This window comes from Perognathus longimembris, chromosome 1 (assembly GCF_023159225.1).
Source record: "Perognathus longimembris pacificus isolate PPM17 chromosome 1, ASM2315922v1, whole genome shotgun sequence".
In the NCBI taxonomy this organism is placed as follows: Eukaryota; Metazoa; Chordata; class Mammalia; order Rodentia; family Heteromyidae; genus Perognathus; species Perognathus longimembris.
This window is the reverse complement of record NC_063161.1, coordinates 110,931,786-110,948,898: the sequence shown is the minus strand read 5'-3', so window position 1 is coordinate 110,948,898 and position 17,113 is coordinate 110,931,786. Positions and strand designations below refer to the sequence as shown.

The window sequence follows — 17,113 nt, the reverse complement described above, 5'->3', positions numbered from 1 at the left end:
ATCAAAATCCCTACAACATGCTTCAATAATATAGAAGAATCAATCCAAAAATTCATATAGAATAGTAGAAGACCCCGAATAGCAAAAACAATCTCCAGCAGGAAGAACAGTACTGTAGGTATATCAATACCAAATGTCAAACTCTATTATAAATCCGTAGTTATAAAAACAACTTAATACTGGCACATGAACAGGGCTGAGGACCAATTGAATAGAATAAAAGACCAGAAACGAACCTGCAGACCAATGGTTGCCTAATCTTTGATAAGGGAGCCAAAAACACAGGCTGCAAGAAAGACAGCCTCTTCACCAAATGGGGCTGGCAGTATTTGCTACACAAGCTACACAAGTGTAGAAAATGGAAATTAGAGCCTTATATATCACCCTTCATTTTTTTTCCCCTTCAGATGTTTTTTAACCTTCCAAATATTAGCAGCCACCCACCACCATTCTCCTTGGGTTTTGTATTTGGTTTATTGCATAGTTAACCACAGATCTTGTATTAACAAGAGAAGTTGATAATTAAATATTTTAGAAAAGTGTAGCCTCATAAAAATGATGGCTTTTAATAAAGTTTTAAATATGTATATATTGCATAATTAAACCCCAAACTCTGGGTTCCAAACACACACACACCACCCCCCCATGTACACACTAGTATATGCGTATATGTACAGACACATAATGTCTGTGATATGCTTAATTTGCTTTATAGCACTTTTAATTTTATGAAATTATACTATTTATCCATTGAGACTTATTCTATAAATTCCATTGTATTTTTCTGTAGTCTGGAATGTTTTTGGAATTTACTGGACACCTAGTACTGATCTGTGCAATAAAATACACATAAAGCAGAAAGATTGAGGAGTAGGTTGATATGTTTTTATAGTTACAAAATGATACAGTGAGAGAATATTAGGGCACAAATTAGTCTTACTTCATATAAAAGGACAAAAATCACTCTAGACTGCAGATAATAGGGGAGACCCAGAAAATTGATGTAGAAATAAGAGGAACAGCAAAGTGAAGCAGAGGGAACCACATTGAAGAGAATGATCTCTGTTGCTTGCTGGACATTTCACTGCTCACACCTTTTTGGGTTTAGACACATTAGTCAAGTCTCAATGTGAAACACTTTTACCTTTGCTCATCGTTTTGAGAAATTACTGACATCAGAGGCATGTTCCACTGTGACTTGAATATAAGAGTTGCTGAAAATGGTCAGTTTCTTTGCTTTGTCCTTTCATCATCCCTTTGGAACTGAGCTGTGTGATTTGGCTCTTACTAAGCAGTACCTAGTGTCTAAAGTAGTGATGGATACAGGGTAATTCATTATATATTTATTATATGACCACATGACTGTTATGATGGAGGCTCAATTCAATATCTTAGGAAACAAGTTTCTGTCATATTTTGAAAATAGTCCTTAGCCTAGCAGATTGAAAATCAGCTATTCACATGGAAATAAGGTGATATGAGCCCATGAAAATACACATGTGTGAACTCTTGATACTCTTTAAGATACAATACCGAGAATTTCAGCTTCTTTTTCTTCCTCTCTTTACATTTATGTGGAATCTGTTATTAACACACTCCTCTCTAACTTTTAGAAGAATGTTCATACATTAGCATACAGCAGGACAATGTAGTCCCTTACTTGAATTATTTAGATCAAACAAGGGTTGAATTTAGCATATGACTTCTACTATATCTGCACTATCTTACATCATAAAATATATAGATAATTATAATCATTTTAATGCTTGTAAATAGAACATCAGTTGTTAAAAGTTTTAGAAGTGCAGGATGATATTAGATAACATTTCAATACTTAAAGAGATAGTTAAAGAAGGATATTGGTTGTTTTTGTTATTTCAGATTAGTTATGTTATCAAATTTGTTTTGGAAAATGATACAATATGTAGCTCTGAGTTCAAGCTGTACAAACCAGAGCCAGGTATCATTTGTAGAGCGATCAGGATCTACTTTGCTACGGTTTTTAGAAAATATGAGGCACTAAAGAAACTTAAGCATACCTAAAAGTAATATTCCCATTTGTTTGTATCTCAACTAATAGTAAAAGGAGTTTTTATTACTCCACTTACCATTCTTATGACTGTTCTTTGCTCTAGTTGGAGATGACAAAGGAACTGATTTTAAAGTATACTGGTAAAATATGTTAAAGCATGTCCTCTCTCAAAGATTTCACCTGGCCAAATTGATCCTCCTAATAAAATACTTATTTAAAAATAAAATGTGTAGATGTTTTAACCCTTAAGAAAAAACCATTAGCATGTCCCCTAGAACACATACTGCATACTTTCTGATGGGCTATTTTTAAGTCCTTACCACTTGGGTTAGATGGAGCACTCATCCTAAGGAGCTTCGTGTTTATATTCAGGGCTTTATGAATAACACTATGTCTGAATTTTCAGGTACCTGTTGTAAGCAGACACAAGTGCTTCAGTTATCTTTCTGTGGGACCCATTAATCTTTGTTGGGTAGATGCATTAGTAAAGTTAATACATGCAGGCTCAACAGCAAATGAAATTCTCTAGTTTCAGCTCACCAACAAATCATTACGTGAAAGGAAGAGTTCACTTTGACGTAAATAATTCTTGACGATGTGACATGGAGTTGAAAAGATACAGGGGGACATTACACACAGAGCAGTAGGATTGGGACTTTGCCCAGTGAGATTGAGGTGAGGCAGTCTTTTCTTAATTCTCCATCAACATGGTCAAAATATGTTGTGGTAATGTAAAAAACTAAGAAATAATTGTTAAGTGGCAAATACTTTACAGTATTGTTAAATATGCTGATGGGATGTGTTTTACACAGACTGGTTGTGTGCTAGTAGCATAAGTTATACAATTTTTATGTTTTCCACAAGTGAATTTCTTGGTTAGCCATCAACTTTATGATCCTATGGTGCTAGAACATCTCTATAGGAAGCATGGAAGGAAAGTTATTTGGAGTAGCTTGAGTTAGAGATAGACATACTGTGCGCTCAAGGAAGCTTTGGAGCAGGGATCTCTTTTGCAGCATGACTTTCAGTGGCCCAGATGGCTGACTAGTAACTCCAGTCACTACATATATGTCTGACATTTGACATAAGATTTTGCACTTATTTTCATACTTCTAATATTTCATAAGGTTTATTTTGTCTTTGTAAAATATGGGTCTCTCACTGTAGTAGAACCAAAAAAAATTAGAAGATAGGCATTACATTTCATGTATGACTGAAGAAAATGTTAGGTGACTACACCAATTCATGGTTATGTTTCACACAAAGAGGTGAATATTGTTCCTTATTCATACTCCATGAGTTAATACTCCATTAGTTAGGGTCAAAAGGATCCTGCCAGTGTTTGTAATGCTGAGTTCTTAAATGTGTGGTATATATATTTGCTTTACCGCCGTCCTCCTCTTTTGACGCACACTTTTACCCACAGGTGATAGTCATGGACTGTTCGTGAACTGTTCTCTTTTATAATTGGATGGTGTGAACAGCACATAAGAATTCCCACAGTAACTCAACTTTATCTGAAAATTTTTTGGGTATAGGTTTGGGGGCTTGAACTCAGGGCCTGGGCACTGTCCTAGAGCTTTTTTTATATAAAGATAGTGCTCTACCACTTGTGTCTCAGTGCTACTTCCAGGTTTGGGGGTAGCTAATTGGAGAAAAGTCTCGCTTGGACATTATTGTCCAGTCTGGCTTTGAACAGCTATCCCCATATCTGAGCCTCTTGAAAAGCTAGGATCACAGGTTTGAGCCACCAGCACCTAGATACCTGAAAAAATTTTAACTCTTTTTCAGAAGATAAAGTTCTCTCCCTTTCCTCATTCAATCAACAAAACCACCAACTTTAATATGGTAGTGTCTTTTCAGCAGATACTACAAATTCATAATTTTTCTTTCCATATAATATAGTTCTAAAGATTAATGTCATTACCAAAATCCATCAAATTAATTTTGGAACTTATTCTTTATGAATGTATTATTTTCTTATTTATCAAAATATAGAGAAGAGGGTCAGGAATAATTAAAACTATTTTCTAAATAAATTAGTCTTTAAGTCTCCTATTTCAGAGGGCAATTATTGCAGTGCCTATTTCTTATCCAGTTTGTGCTAGCTATTGAAAATGCAAAAGTAAGAAGAAAATCCTAGAGAATTAATGATCACAAAACATGCAATATGGTTTGTAGACATGTAAGTTCTCATCCGTGTCTCTTCTTTGTGTAACCTGAATTTTAATAGAAAGGATGGCTAAGTACATTAGAACTACTGAAGAGTGGTCCAGATGCATTGCATTGGGTCAAATTGCAGAGGCATTTAATCAGATCCACAATGACCACCAGGTTTTATGACTTTAAATCCTTTTCTTTATTCACTGTCTCATATTACCCTTACTATGCTTCCCAAAGTATAATTGAGAATAATGTATCATAGAAGAAAAGACATAGAGACTGAGATTTTTAATCCCTAGCAGAAGCATACAAATGTGTGGAATATATTTTTATCTGCTACAAGAGAATCAGTGGATTGCTTGTAGAAGGCACATGTTTTCATAACCATTGAGTTTCACCCTAGTGAGGATAGGAAGGAAAGTAAGTTGGAAGTTGAAGTGGAACATAAAATATAAAACAATTATGAAACAGAAAATGTACTCAAAAATGCATGCATAAAGACAACCAAATAGCCACCCAAATGCTGATTAAAATTGTGCTTTAAAAATGCCTTTGAAACCAGGTGTTGGTGGCTCATGTCTGTAGCTACTCAAGAGGCTGACAGCTGAAGACTAAAGTTCAAAGTTAGCCCTAGCAGGAAAGTTCATGATATTCTTACCATCAATTAATCACCAAAGTGATAGAGAACTAGCCTTGAGAACAAAAGCACAGGGACAGAGCCCAGGCCCTGTTCAACCCCAGTTCAAGTCACAGGACTGGCACAAAAAATGCATCTGACTTGTATACTCTTATTATATTTTTATTTTATTATACACAGTAACTCAGGAAAACCAATACTATATGACCTCACTTATATGAATGATTTAACAAAGTTCATCTTACAGAGATGAGGAGTACAATGGAGATACCAGACCCTAGAGGTAGGATGCACTTGGAGAGATGTTGGTCAAAGGTTACAAAACTCCATTTAGATGAAAATAAGTGTAGACATGTATTCTACAACATGGTAGTGAAAGCTAACATTATATTTGATTTGTGAAAAATGATGAGATTAGATAGTGTACTTGTTACAAAAATGGAATTCTGTTAGGAAATATATAGATTATTTTGTTAGATTTTCTCATATCTCTATATATATCTAACCCCATCTATCTATCTATCTATCTATCTATCTATCTATCTATCTATCTATCTATCTATCTAACACCAAAATACATGAAGTATCTCAATTCATTTGGATATAAACCTTTAAAAACAGTTTCTTGAACATTCCATAAATACTGAAGACCATCACAGGAAGTTACAAGGTCAATCTTGGTCATTTAAAAAATGATCATGTTTGTGAGGGTTTGATATAATCTTATCAGTTTCTCTTTAAGGACCATTAGTTAGTGGATATTGCTGAAATCCTTCAAAATTAGTGTTTAAAAGTCACAAGGAGGCTTTAGTGTGTTCTTGTTTGTGGTCTTTTGGGTAGATGCCCAAAAGTGGAGCTGCTAGGTCATAGGGGAGTTCATTGCAGCAAAATTTGTCTTAGCTAAAATATGGAACCAACCCAGGTGCCCCTCAGTAGACAAATGGTCCCGGAAAATGTGGTACATATACACAATGGAATTTTATGCCTCTCTCAGAAAGAATTACATTGCCCCATTCAAAAGGAAATGGAAGAACTTGGAAAAAAATTATACTAAGTGAAGTGAGCCAGACCCAAAGAAACATGGACTCCATGGTTTCCCTCATAAGGAATAATTAGCACAGGTTTAGGCTAGTCACAGCAGAGGATCACAAGAGTCCAATAGCTATGCCCCCATGAATGTATTACATGATGCTAAGTGAAATGAGCTTCTTATTATGGAAACGACTGTTATATCACTGTTGTAATTATGCTCAACATGCCAAGTGAAATCATAGCTTCTTTTGTTAATGATCCTCTTGTATCTCCTTCCTATGGTTGTACCCATGCTATCACTGTATCTTATCTGAGTACACTGGATACTGTATATACTGGTATTAGAACTAGGGAAGTGAAAGGGAATATCAAATTGAGAGAGAAAAGATAAAAAGACAAACGACTCCAAAAGCAATACTTGCAAAACCATTTGGTGTAAACCAACTGAACAATTCATGGGGGGTGAGGGAAAGGGGGAGGGAGGAAGGGGGAATGAGGGAGGCGGTAACAAACAAGAAATGTACCCATGACCTAACATATGAAACTGTAACCTTTCTGTACATCACTTTGACAATAAATAAGTTTTAAAAAACTCACAAGGAGACATTCTTTCCCTGCAAAAATTGTTCCAAGAATCTCATTCACCGTTTACGGCTGTATACATAAAGTAATTTCATGAAAATGAATGCATCCGAATAAGTTGTGTGTGTGTGTGTGTGTGTGTGTGTGTGTGTGTGTGTGTTTTAATATTATCAGTGGGTAGGATTGCTGAATGCACTGAAAGGTATCAAGTCTTTCCTGTATGTGTTCTTTGATTATCCCAAGATTGGGGGCATAATAATCTCTTTTTCACACCCCAATTTTCTCCTTATTTTAGGAAAGTGTGTCTTTTCTTAGGCACCAGAGAGTGCTGGATTGGGAAGCAAGTTTTGTCTCTGTGGGAACAGCCGTGATGCCAGCCTCACAGTCTTTTTGTTGAGGAGGCGACTTTAAATTTTTATTTTAGGCAAAGCATCTGCAAATTAAGACTACAGAAAGCAACAGTGAGAACATCTTCACAGTTCAGCTCAGTTGGACAATTCTTCATTAAACTGACAGTTTAATTGGGTGTAAAAAGAAATGGCAATTTAAACTCAAAGGGCTTTAAGTGGGACAACCTTCCAGATTTAACATTAGTATTAAAAAATATCAGCAAGACTTAATGTTGTTAAGTCAATAGTTCTCTAGTTAGTTAGATTCTATTGAGTGTGTTTTGGGTATGAAATTGGCCTAACCGATATGCCTCTTATTGGCAAATGTTGGAAGAGGCTGATGATAAAGATGAAGATCTTTTGTGTGTACATTTAGATTGATAGAAGGATCTATCTTGTGAACTGGTATCTGCTCAGTTTTATTATTTCAGTAATTAAAGATTCTGTTCTTTCAAGCCATTTGAGTCGATGGACTTAAGAAGACAAGATGAAAGAAAAAAGTAAATTCTTGTGTGTGTGTGTGTGCATGTGTGTGTGCGCATGCATGCTTTTAAGTAAAACTGAAGTCAGTATTTTTTTATCCTATAAGGAAATTTGTATTTGTATCCTCAGTAAATAGAAATTGCTGCAGGGCAAGTACTCATTCACATAATTGTTGAATTCTGAAATTTTCCAATTTTTGGATATATGTATTTATACACATTATATGAGATTTCTTGTAGCCTAATAGAAAGAGAAATGTGTGATCTTTATATGTCAGATACATAGATACTTGATAAAGAGTCATTAAGCATGTGTCCAAAATGATACAGAAATTTTTCTCCTGAGAAGCATAAAAATTTTGGCTTTTTCCTTGCTCACTTCAGAGACCATAGGCAGTATCTTATCAGAGGGACCAGGAGGTAACTTCATTTTCTTTGTCTTTCCCTTCTTCGTTCTTGTCTATTTTGACAAATATCCAGGAATTGCCGTTAATAACCACTTACTCTACACCACATGACCATCTAAGATTCATAACGAATTTTTAGTGTTTATACCAGCTGAAAATGTGTGTGTGTGTGTGTGTGTGTGTGTGTGTGTGTGTAGAGAGAGAGAGAGAGGAGAGAGAGAGAGAGAGAGGAGGAGGAGGAGGAGGAGGAGGAGGAGGAGGAGGAGGAGGAGGAGGAGGAGGAGGAGGAGGAGGAGGAGGAGGACGACGACGACGACGACGACGACGACGAAGACGATAACTGTTCAAAGTAAAAGCAAAAGAGGTTATATAAGAAACATTTTAAACAAAATTTCTGGAAAGTAGTGTTTCCTCGTGTGAATGGTTTTGTTTTTGTTTTGTGGTTGTTTCTTTTGGCCAGTCCTAGGGCTTGAACTCAGAGCCTCAGCACTGTCTCTGGCTTCTTTTTGCTCAAGGCTAGCACTCTACCACTTGAGCCACAGTGCCACTTCTGGCTTTTTTCTATACATGTGGTGCTAAGGAATCAAACGCAGGGCTTCATGTATGCAAGGCAAGCACTCTACCACTAGGGCATATTCAAAGCCCCTCGTGTGGACGTTCAAATGCTTGAATAAGCAGAATTTTGTTTACTGATTAGTCCATTAGAACACTAAAAATTGAACTTCCAAATGAGGAAATGGTTGTATTCCATCTGAGTTTCACCTTTACTGGTGAAGACCATCTCAGCAGCATAGAGCATATAATCATTCCATCATCAAAGCTAACACACTTAAAGTGTCTTTAGACAAAGTTAATTCTAGGATCAAACACTTACTGCTAACATTGCCTAGTACTTCTGTAGTAACATCAGCCTGTCATTTGAGAGTTAGTTTTGTATATTCATATGCTATGAAATTGGTTCCAACTTTTTGTATAGAATTTTTGGTATCACAAAATAAATTCATTCCACCTTTTTAAAATAAGAAACAGTGAGTTTGTTAATAATCACACTTGCCATCACTAAGAGGTCTGCTAACCACACAGCACAATTTATATCTCACCTATTTTTTGCCATAAACTCTGACACGATGGATCAATAAGTTCAATTTCGAGAACATCTGTTGTTTAACATATCACTATTTTGATTCCATGAAAAAGGGGTAGATATCAAACTCTTGAGAAAATGTGTTAAATATTAAGTGCCAACAACATTATGAATACCATGTAGTAGATAAAATTTTAAGACTAGAATTATAGTGTACTAGAATTATAATGTACTATGTACATTATAATTTAAAAAAAATCTTCTGATACATCATTAGTCCCATAAGCTCCCAATGAACTGGAAAACTACAGTGGAGCACTGAAATTTGAATTATTCTTTTGATACAAAAGCTAAATAAGCTTAATTTTTTCATGCAATTAGAAAGTCAAGAATTGATGTAAAGAGAAGGAAGAGTGTAGTATGTCAATACTCAGCCAATAAATTCTTTCTAAACTTTGGAAATTGCTTGATTAATTTTATTTTTGTGAAACATTAATAGGACCATAGAAAACTTTCTTTTCACATTTTTAGAAAAGTCACAGAAAGGGATGGGGTTGAAGGCATGGCCCAAGTGATAGGGTGGCAGCCAATTAGCATAGACATCACTGTGTAAACTACATAAAAAGACTCATCCAAATGGCACCAAACCAGTCAATGTTCTTTTCCATCTGAATGTATTAGACTTTGGATATAGAACAGTTACTGTGTTAATAAATTATTTAAAATGAAACATGCTGATGTACATGTTGAAAGCTGTGGGAGTGTGTTTAGAATGTATTAAAGGTGAGAAAATTAAGACTTTTTGGTAAGGGCAAATCTATTCCTTAGGCAAGCCTTCTAATCTCAAATTCATTTTTTTAATTGACAAGCTATTTTCCCCCCGAAACATAAATAGTAAAAATTCTATTAAATAAGGAAAACAAAAAGCAATATAGAAAAGCTACCACGTGTAGGTGTATGTCAAGCGTGGTTTTGTGACAGGGTTGTGGTTTTGTGTCACGTAGAAAGGTCTTGGTTTATGAGATATTATTATCATCATCATCAAGATTGTCATCATCATCATTCTCTTGACACTACTCTTTTGAGCAGTGTGAATTATTGTTTGTCCAAACATATTATTCAACTATTAAAGCAGAGGAGTGATTTCTCTAAAAATACCAAGAAAAGACATTGTCTATATCTAAGAGGATAAATGAAACTAAAATAGCCTTAATTTAGACAGCTTTTTTTCATATTTAAACAGAGGCATTGACATCTTTCCCAAAAAATGCCATACTTGATTTTGTGTGAATACTTGATATATGTACATTGCCCTTCTTGAAAAATTTGGGCCATAAGCTTTAATTGCATGATCATCAAGTAAACAGTCTTGGAGGTACATTCTCTGAGCTGTGGGTTCCCACAGCTCCCATTATTGCTAATGGGAGTTACACATGTGGATTGAGGAGGGAATAATAGAGCCTTTGAAGTTGGAGTTGCTAATTGAGTGATTTCTTCAGCTGTGCTCAGCTTCATTGGCTAAACAGAGATACAGTGGTCTAAAATGTCATTTTTGGTATAGCCCTAGAACATAACCAAAGCAGGGGAAAAGTAAAATAGGCAATTTAAGAAACACACACACACACACACACATCTCAAATGGGGAAAGAATTTGAAGAAAAATAAAAACAGGAACAAAGAAGTTTGAGTTGGTTCAGTAAAAAAAGAAGTGGGAAAATAAGGAGCTTTTAGGAAGTTTCTTATTCCGAGTGAATTTTTGCTGAAGTAAGAGTCATCGTAGAATTTATTATTGTGCACGTTTGTGACTTTGGCCACCACAACAGGACAGGCTCTTCTATGTAAGCGATTTGATGCCTGTTATGATATCTTAAATCCCATGATCACAACCTTCCAGGTCCTGTGAATGTGTCTTCTTTTTTCTTTTATAAATCTCTGCAGCAAAATCGTAAAAAAACAAACAAAAAAAAACTAAGAATTTCATAGCACTCTACAATGTGGAATTTGATACAAAAAGGAAATTAAATTGGCTCATTCTTTAGAAATTGTGTAATTGGTTATCTTCTCTATTACAATCAACCTTCTTTCTGCATGGATTTAAAACTTATAAATTAATCTACTTGCTACACTTTCTTTGTAACCTCCCAAAGCAACATTGAGAGTGATTTCAGTAATTTCATAGAATGGCCCATTGTACACATACAAGGAAAATGTGGTACCCATTTCCTGCATTTGTTGCAAATGAGGCCAGTGATTTCAGGGTTGGCCATCTTATGGCTGGTTAGAATTTTTTTCCTAGTAAGAATTCTTTGAATGCATTGAGTCAGATGGAATGCCACACAGGTTAATGATAGAACTTATGAAGAACATCCAAGCATAATGTGTGAGCAGTGTAATAATCTTAGTAATGAAATGATTGTGCTATATTCATATCTGAAATACAGAATATTGAATATAACCGAGTTTGAAATGCAAAAACAATTTAACAGAACTTCATTTATAGCCATCGAGGTATACCAAACTATGAGGGGCTTTACTTTTACAATCTTTTAAAGAGAAAGTAATGAATAGTTATATTCTCTGTATAGAACCTGATTCTAAGAATTCAGAGTATTATTTCTTTTTTTATTAAAAGACCCTTAGACTGAGAATATAGAAATATTAATACTTAGACCTTCAGGGCACACTCTTATGCAACTGCTATTGCTTGTTTTGGGCTATTTTATAGAAGAGGGCTTTGGTTTATTTTGTGTTAACTTAGCTGGAAAAGGATAAGTAAGTGGCAGAGTTTTGCATTGGTCCTAGGAAGAACTGTCAATGATCTCACCTCCCTGGAAATTACCAGGACAATTTTAGGAAGTAGTGGTAATGATCGACTTTGGGGTTGTTGAAGTAAGGAAGTCAGTCTGCGGGTAGGAAATGTGGCATTATAATGTCAGAGAGATCCCATCATATATTTTACTGTGTCCTGTATTTCCTGCTTATACTCTACTTCTAGGTGTGATTAAGTGTGCATTCTGTTCTCCAGAAGGAAGGTATATGAGTAAATTGTAATATTACATCCTATGTGTTGTTGGAGGAATACTGCCTGTTGTTTTCCTGTTGCTTTCTTTCAGAAATGGAAAAAGCCACTAAGATTATAAAATACAATTATACTTTAAGACATTTGTCTTTGTGTACACAGAACCTATTCTATTGTTTTAGTCTACTTCAAAGCCACATTTTGACTGTATATTTATGTGTAATACCTAATGTAATTGAAAGTTAGTGATACTAAATTTATTAACAGGAAGAAAGAGCTGTCCTTTATTTTTATGGTAAGATTTTTTATAGAAAGAGAGATTCCCTTCTTAAGTGTCTTATTGTGACTTGCAATATGCCAGTTGCTTTCTAATAGTGAATGGTTAAGGAAAGTGTCATTTTTATGTTCAGCCTCAGTATTTAAGCATCAATATTTGTTTTCTGTGTGCCTCAGTGGGGTGTCTTCTTGTCTTTTCTGACCACTCTTTTATGAAGTTTAAGTAACCTGGGTCCTCCTTCGTTTTAACCAACAATGGTGCAAGCTTCTTCCATTTAATGAAGTTCCATAGAATCTCACCCATGTCTCTCTTGTGTCTCATTCTATCATCTGAGAGCCAATGGCAGATGTGTCATCTTCTGGGCCCTCATCTAGACTCATGCACCTAGCTTTGTCCTTTAAATGAAGTGCACATTTCTAGTATCGTTTAAAATAATGTGGCAAACATCCTAAAGGAAAGCAATAGAATATGGTGGCTTGTAAATTGAATATTTTCTGGTGGATTGTTACTTGAATATTTGGGTATAAAATATCATTATTAATAAAGTATTTTTCTTTGTGAAAGATGTAGCATGATGCTCTTTTTGTTAGATTGCTCTCTGTGTCTTCATACATCCTCCTTTGTATGCTCATCACCCTCATCCCCTCCATGTCTTCGTGATGATTTCATAAAGATAGCATAACGTATGTCAAGCCCTACCAGTATCTGTGAGTATAACAATTTTTCAATAGCTTAGACACAGTTATACTTACTTAACTTTGGACCTTTTGTTTTTCAATAGAAAAAAATCAGCTGATTTGTTTGGTTTGTGGTTAGGGTTTGTGTTATTAAGAAGAGAATGTTGCTTTTCCTTTTGAAACAAGCTTAGATTTAAGTATACCAAATGTAATCTTAAGAAATCTACTCACTACGTATGTAAATGTAACCCCTCTATACATCACCTTGACAATACAATTAAAGTAAAAAATGTAATCTTTTAAGTATACTATTAGTTTTATCAGACATTCAAGTGTTCTGGTATTTTTTTTCTTATTTATTGTCAAAGTGATGTACAGAGGGGTTACAATTTCATACATTAGGCATTGGATACATTTCTTGTACTGTTACCTCCTCCCTCACTCCCCCTCCGCCTCCCCCTTTCCCTCTCCCCCAATGAGTTGTTCAGTTGGTTTACACCAAACAGTTTTGCAAGCATTGCTTTTGTAGTCGTTTGTCTTTTTATCCTGTGTCTCTCAATTTTGGTATTCCCTTTTGTTGGGGTCCAGCCTTTGGACTTGACGGGGGATGGGCACTGGGAGCGCGCCCTATTCGCCGCCCTTCTCCTAGCCCTGGGGAATGTGGAAGCAGGCCACAATTCTCTGGGTCCGGAACCAGAAGAACGGGCTTTGCGAACAGCCCCCAAACTTTCTCCCCAGCCCATGCGCCCCCAGTCTCCCCCTGGCCTGGCGCTTTCCGAGTGAAGTTAGCTCATGGGCGGGTCCTATGGCAAGTTCGCCAGCCTATCAGCGTCCTGGCCGATCAGCCTTCTCTCCTCCCTTTCTACCATTAGCCCTTGGCCCCGCCCTAATAAATCAGATTGCTCACGAAGGGCATAGCTATTGGGCTCTTGTGATCCTCTGCTGTGACTGGCCTAAACCTGTTCTGGTATTTTGAAAATAGTAAACCATAAGTGTGGATCAAAAGACTCCTAATAATTCAAATTTAAAACATCAAACCATCATGGTAATGATGTGGAAAAATTTAATGGAATTACCTAGACTTAGGAAAATTTACTGTCAATATTAACAGTTTGTTAATAGAGTTACCTTTTTGGATTGGCTTTTATTAATTCTTTTTATGTTTTTTGTTTTTTTTTCAACTTTTCATCTGAACCAGATCACTTCCTGTTGTATAGTTCAATGAACAAGTTTTGTGAATGCTTTTTTCTGAAAGTCAGGAAATTGAAGCACTTTTACAAATGAAATAAAATAACCCAGTAGAACTAGATTGAATGAAATAACGTCTCTGTGGCTTAAAATAGGAATGAACCCACCGTTGCATGCCAAGCAGTGACTTGATGCATAGCTTTGGAATATTTATGAGTAAATATTTCAAATGTCATTCTATGATTAGCATATCCACTTCTTGAGTTTAACAGCTTAAGAATGTTGCCTTCTTCCTGTGTATATACAATGTATTTAGTGTTCATTTTACCAACAACAAAAAACTACCTGCTCTTATTTTTAGTTCAGACACAGTTGCTTTGAAGGAGACTATGTGAACAGGACACTGACTGGAAACAGGAAATCTAGAATCCTGTAGTAAAACTGAGACTAAGTGCCAAAATGAGATTGAATGAAATCCTATAGATATCCTAATATTCCAGGACATTTTTTCTTTTGAAAACAAAAATTAATGAGCTGCAATTTAATAAGGACATTTATTATGTGTCAAACACTATTTTAATTGCCTTATTGAAAATCTTCAGTTTTCCATGGCAATCTTATAAAGCATTATTTATACTTAATAATTGAGCACAATGGGGCTATACTAATCAATACAACTTCTATTATTAAACATCTTTATATGGGCTGGGAGTATGGCCTAGTGGCAAGAGTGCTTACCTCCTAAACATCTTTATAAAAAACTATGCTTCTATGCCAAAATGCTTGTAAGTTTATGATGTTTTTACTCTTTATTAATGTTGTTTTTGTGCAGTAATAGAGGCTTGAAATCAGGACATGGGTGCTGTCCATTAACTTTTGCACTTAAAACTGATGCTCTGTCACTTATGCCGTATCTCTCCTTCTGTCTTTTCTGGTGGTTGATTGGAGATTAGAGACTCAGGACTTTTCTGCCTGTGCTGACTTTGAACCCTAATTCTCAATTCTCAGCTTCCTGAGTAGCTAGGATTATACCATCATCCAGTATAATTTTCTCTTATATACCAATTTAGCCTATATAGCAATGAAATTTTAGTCTTAATGTCAGTACTGAGGAAGGGAATTACTTCTCCCATTGTAGTAATGAGGAACCTGGGGGTACAGGAGACACAGTAACTCAAATAATAATCGAACTTAATGTGTATCTAAGGTTGTCTTACTCAACATTCATATCAGAATTTAGGAAGTGAAAATTCCCTAAATGTCTTTCTTTTATACTATTTTCATAAGGAAGGTATAAATACGTTAAAACTGGGAAAATACTTAAAAAAAAAACAAAAGAAAACATTCAAAAGTTTCTTCCATGTCTATAAGTAATCACCAAATATGTATCATAGATTAATTTAGTAACAAGAACCCTACGTATCTATTAGTAAATACAGTTATACAATGACATTTATTTGTTGTAGATGAGGGATGTGAGGTCCAAGATATACAAATTCCCAAGATGTCACAGGTCATAGCTAGTAAACTGCTAGAACAACTGTAAAACCTAGGCAACTTGGTTAACAATTGCACTGTGCTGGGTCATTTGTCCTTTGCCCCACAGCCCTGAATTGAATGACTTCTGATCTTTGACTTAGGACAAAAAGAAACAAACTTTGCCTTCTTCTGTGGCCATACTTCAATTACATTGACACCCATCACACTCAGGTCTACCTTAAAATTGCACCATATGAGAAGACCTGGAAGCATATTCTTGCTTGTACCTTAGAAGAAGGGCTGGCTTCAATGGTATGTAGCATATGCACTTGCATACAATACCATTCAAAGGGTAGCTCTGTGATTAATTGAATGTTGTGCTATAGTTATTCAAAATGTCCTAACCATTTTATCCTTGAAGTTTGAATATATAAAGGACAGTGGGCAGAGGGCAGAGGAAAAATGATATAGGTATCCAATTTTCCTTGTATAACCTTCTTGTATTAGTGAATCATAGTGGCAGAATATGATGATGTAGAATTAGAGCAAATGATAGGATAAGCTTTCTTTCCATTTTATGTTTCTCTTTAGGGAACATAAATTAATATTATCTCAGTAGAATGTGTGTGAATAAAAAAGTAAAAGAAAAAGTTGAATTTGCAAAAAAATGAGTTTTATATTAGTGATATGCTTTTATTTAATTTGACTATAAATGGCCTATTTTATCAGGGATGCTATATTACTCATGCTTAGGAGTTTCTGTTTAGAGAATCAGAGACCTCACATGTTAACCCTGCCTTTTATAAAATGAACAACCTGCAACATCTCTTTTCAACATCCAATTACATAATTATTACCTGTCAGCATAGTTTACTTTTATGAGAATCCTACTAGATAGCCCTTGCTTTTCAGAAATTATCGAGTAAGAAATTAACATAAAGTGATCATGGAGTATGCACAATGTATGTGGCAGAACCTAACCCCGAGGAAGCCCAGTATGACCTCAAATCCCACAACATTTTCCTACATTTTGCTGTGACCTCTGAGCCATTCAATCTAGAGCTCTGGGCCAAAGACTTAAGCATACATGAAGATGCACAATGAATAGGGTGAATTTTCCAGGAACATCAACTTCATTCTGAGATTTATAGAACACAGGATTATTCAAATGTTTAACTAAACCTTGATTTCTTCAGAATACGAATGTGAATTTCTCCTTCACTGTTAAGATGCAACAAGACATCAGAGAAGTTTCAATGTTATGGATGGTGTCTTGGAACTTAGTTTGCCCACAGATGATTGTGGTCCTCTGAATTTAAGAGGGAAATGTGAAAACCACAGAGAAACACATTCTTCATCTAGTTCCCTTGTTTTGAATTGTATTCAAGTCTCACCAGGATGTACAAGGCTTTAATCATACTGACTGACTTGTGCTGATGCTGATATGCTCTCTTTGTCCCTGTCTCTGTTGTCTCTTGTCTCTGTCTCTTTTTCCTTCTCACTCTCGCTCACTGTCCTGTTTGTCCCTCCTTTCGTCTTTCCCACATCTCTCTTTTGGAAATCTATCCTTTTCCAATCATAAAGAAAATATGGTTCAACTGCTTAAGTCTTACAAACCATAAGAAATTAAAGGTGTATAAACTATCTAATAACCTATCCAATATT

At 35.5% G+C, this 17,113-nt stretch overlaps 1 protein-coding gene across 20 annotated transcripts in view; it reads left to right on the top strand.

Annotated features, from left to right (window-relative positions):
- Positions 1-17,113, top strand: part of Ptprd (protein tyrosine phosphatase receptor type D) — a 482,247-nt gene that overhangs the window by 216,791 nt on the left and 248,343 nt on the right. The window lies entirely within an intron of this gene.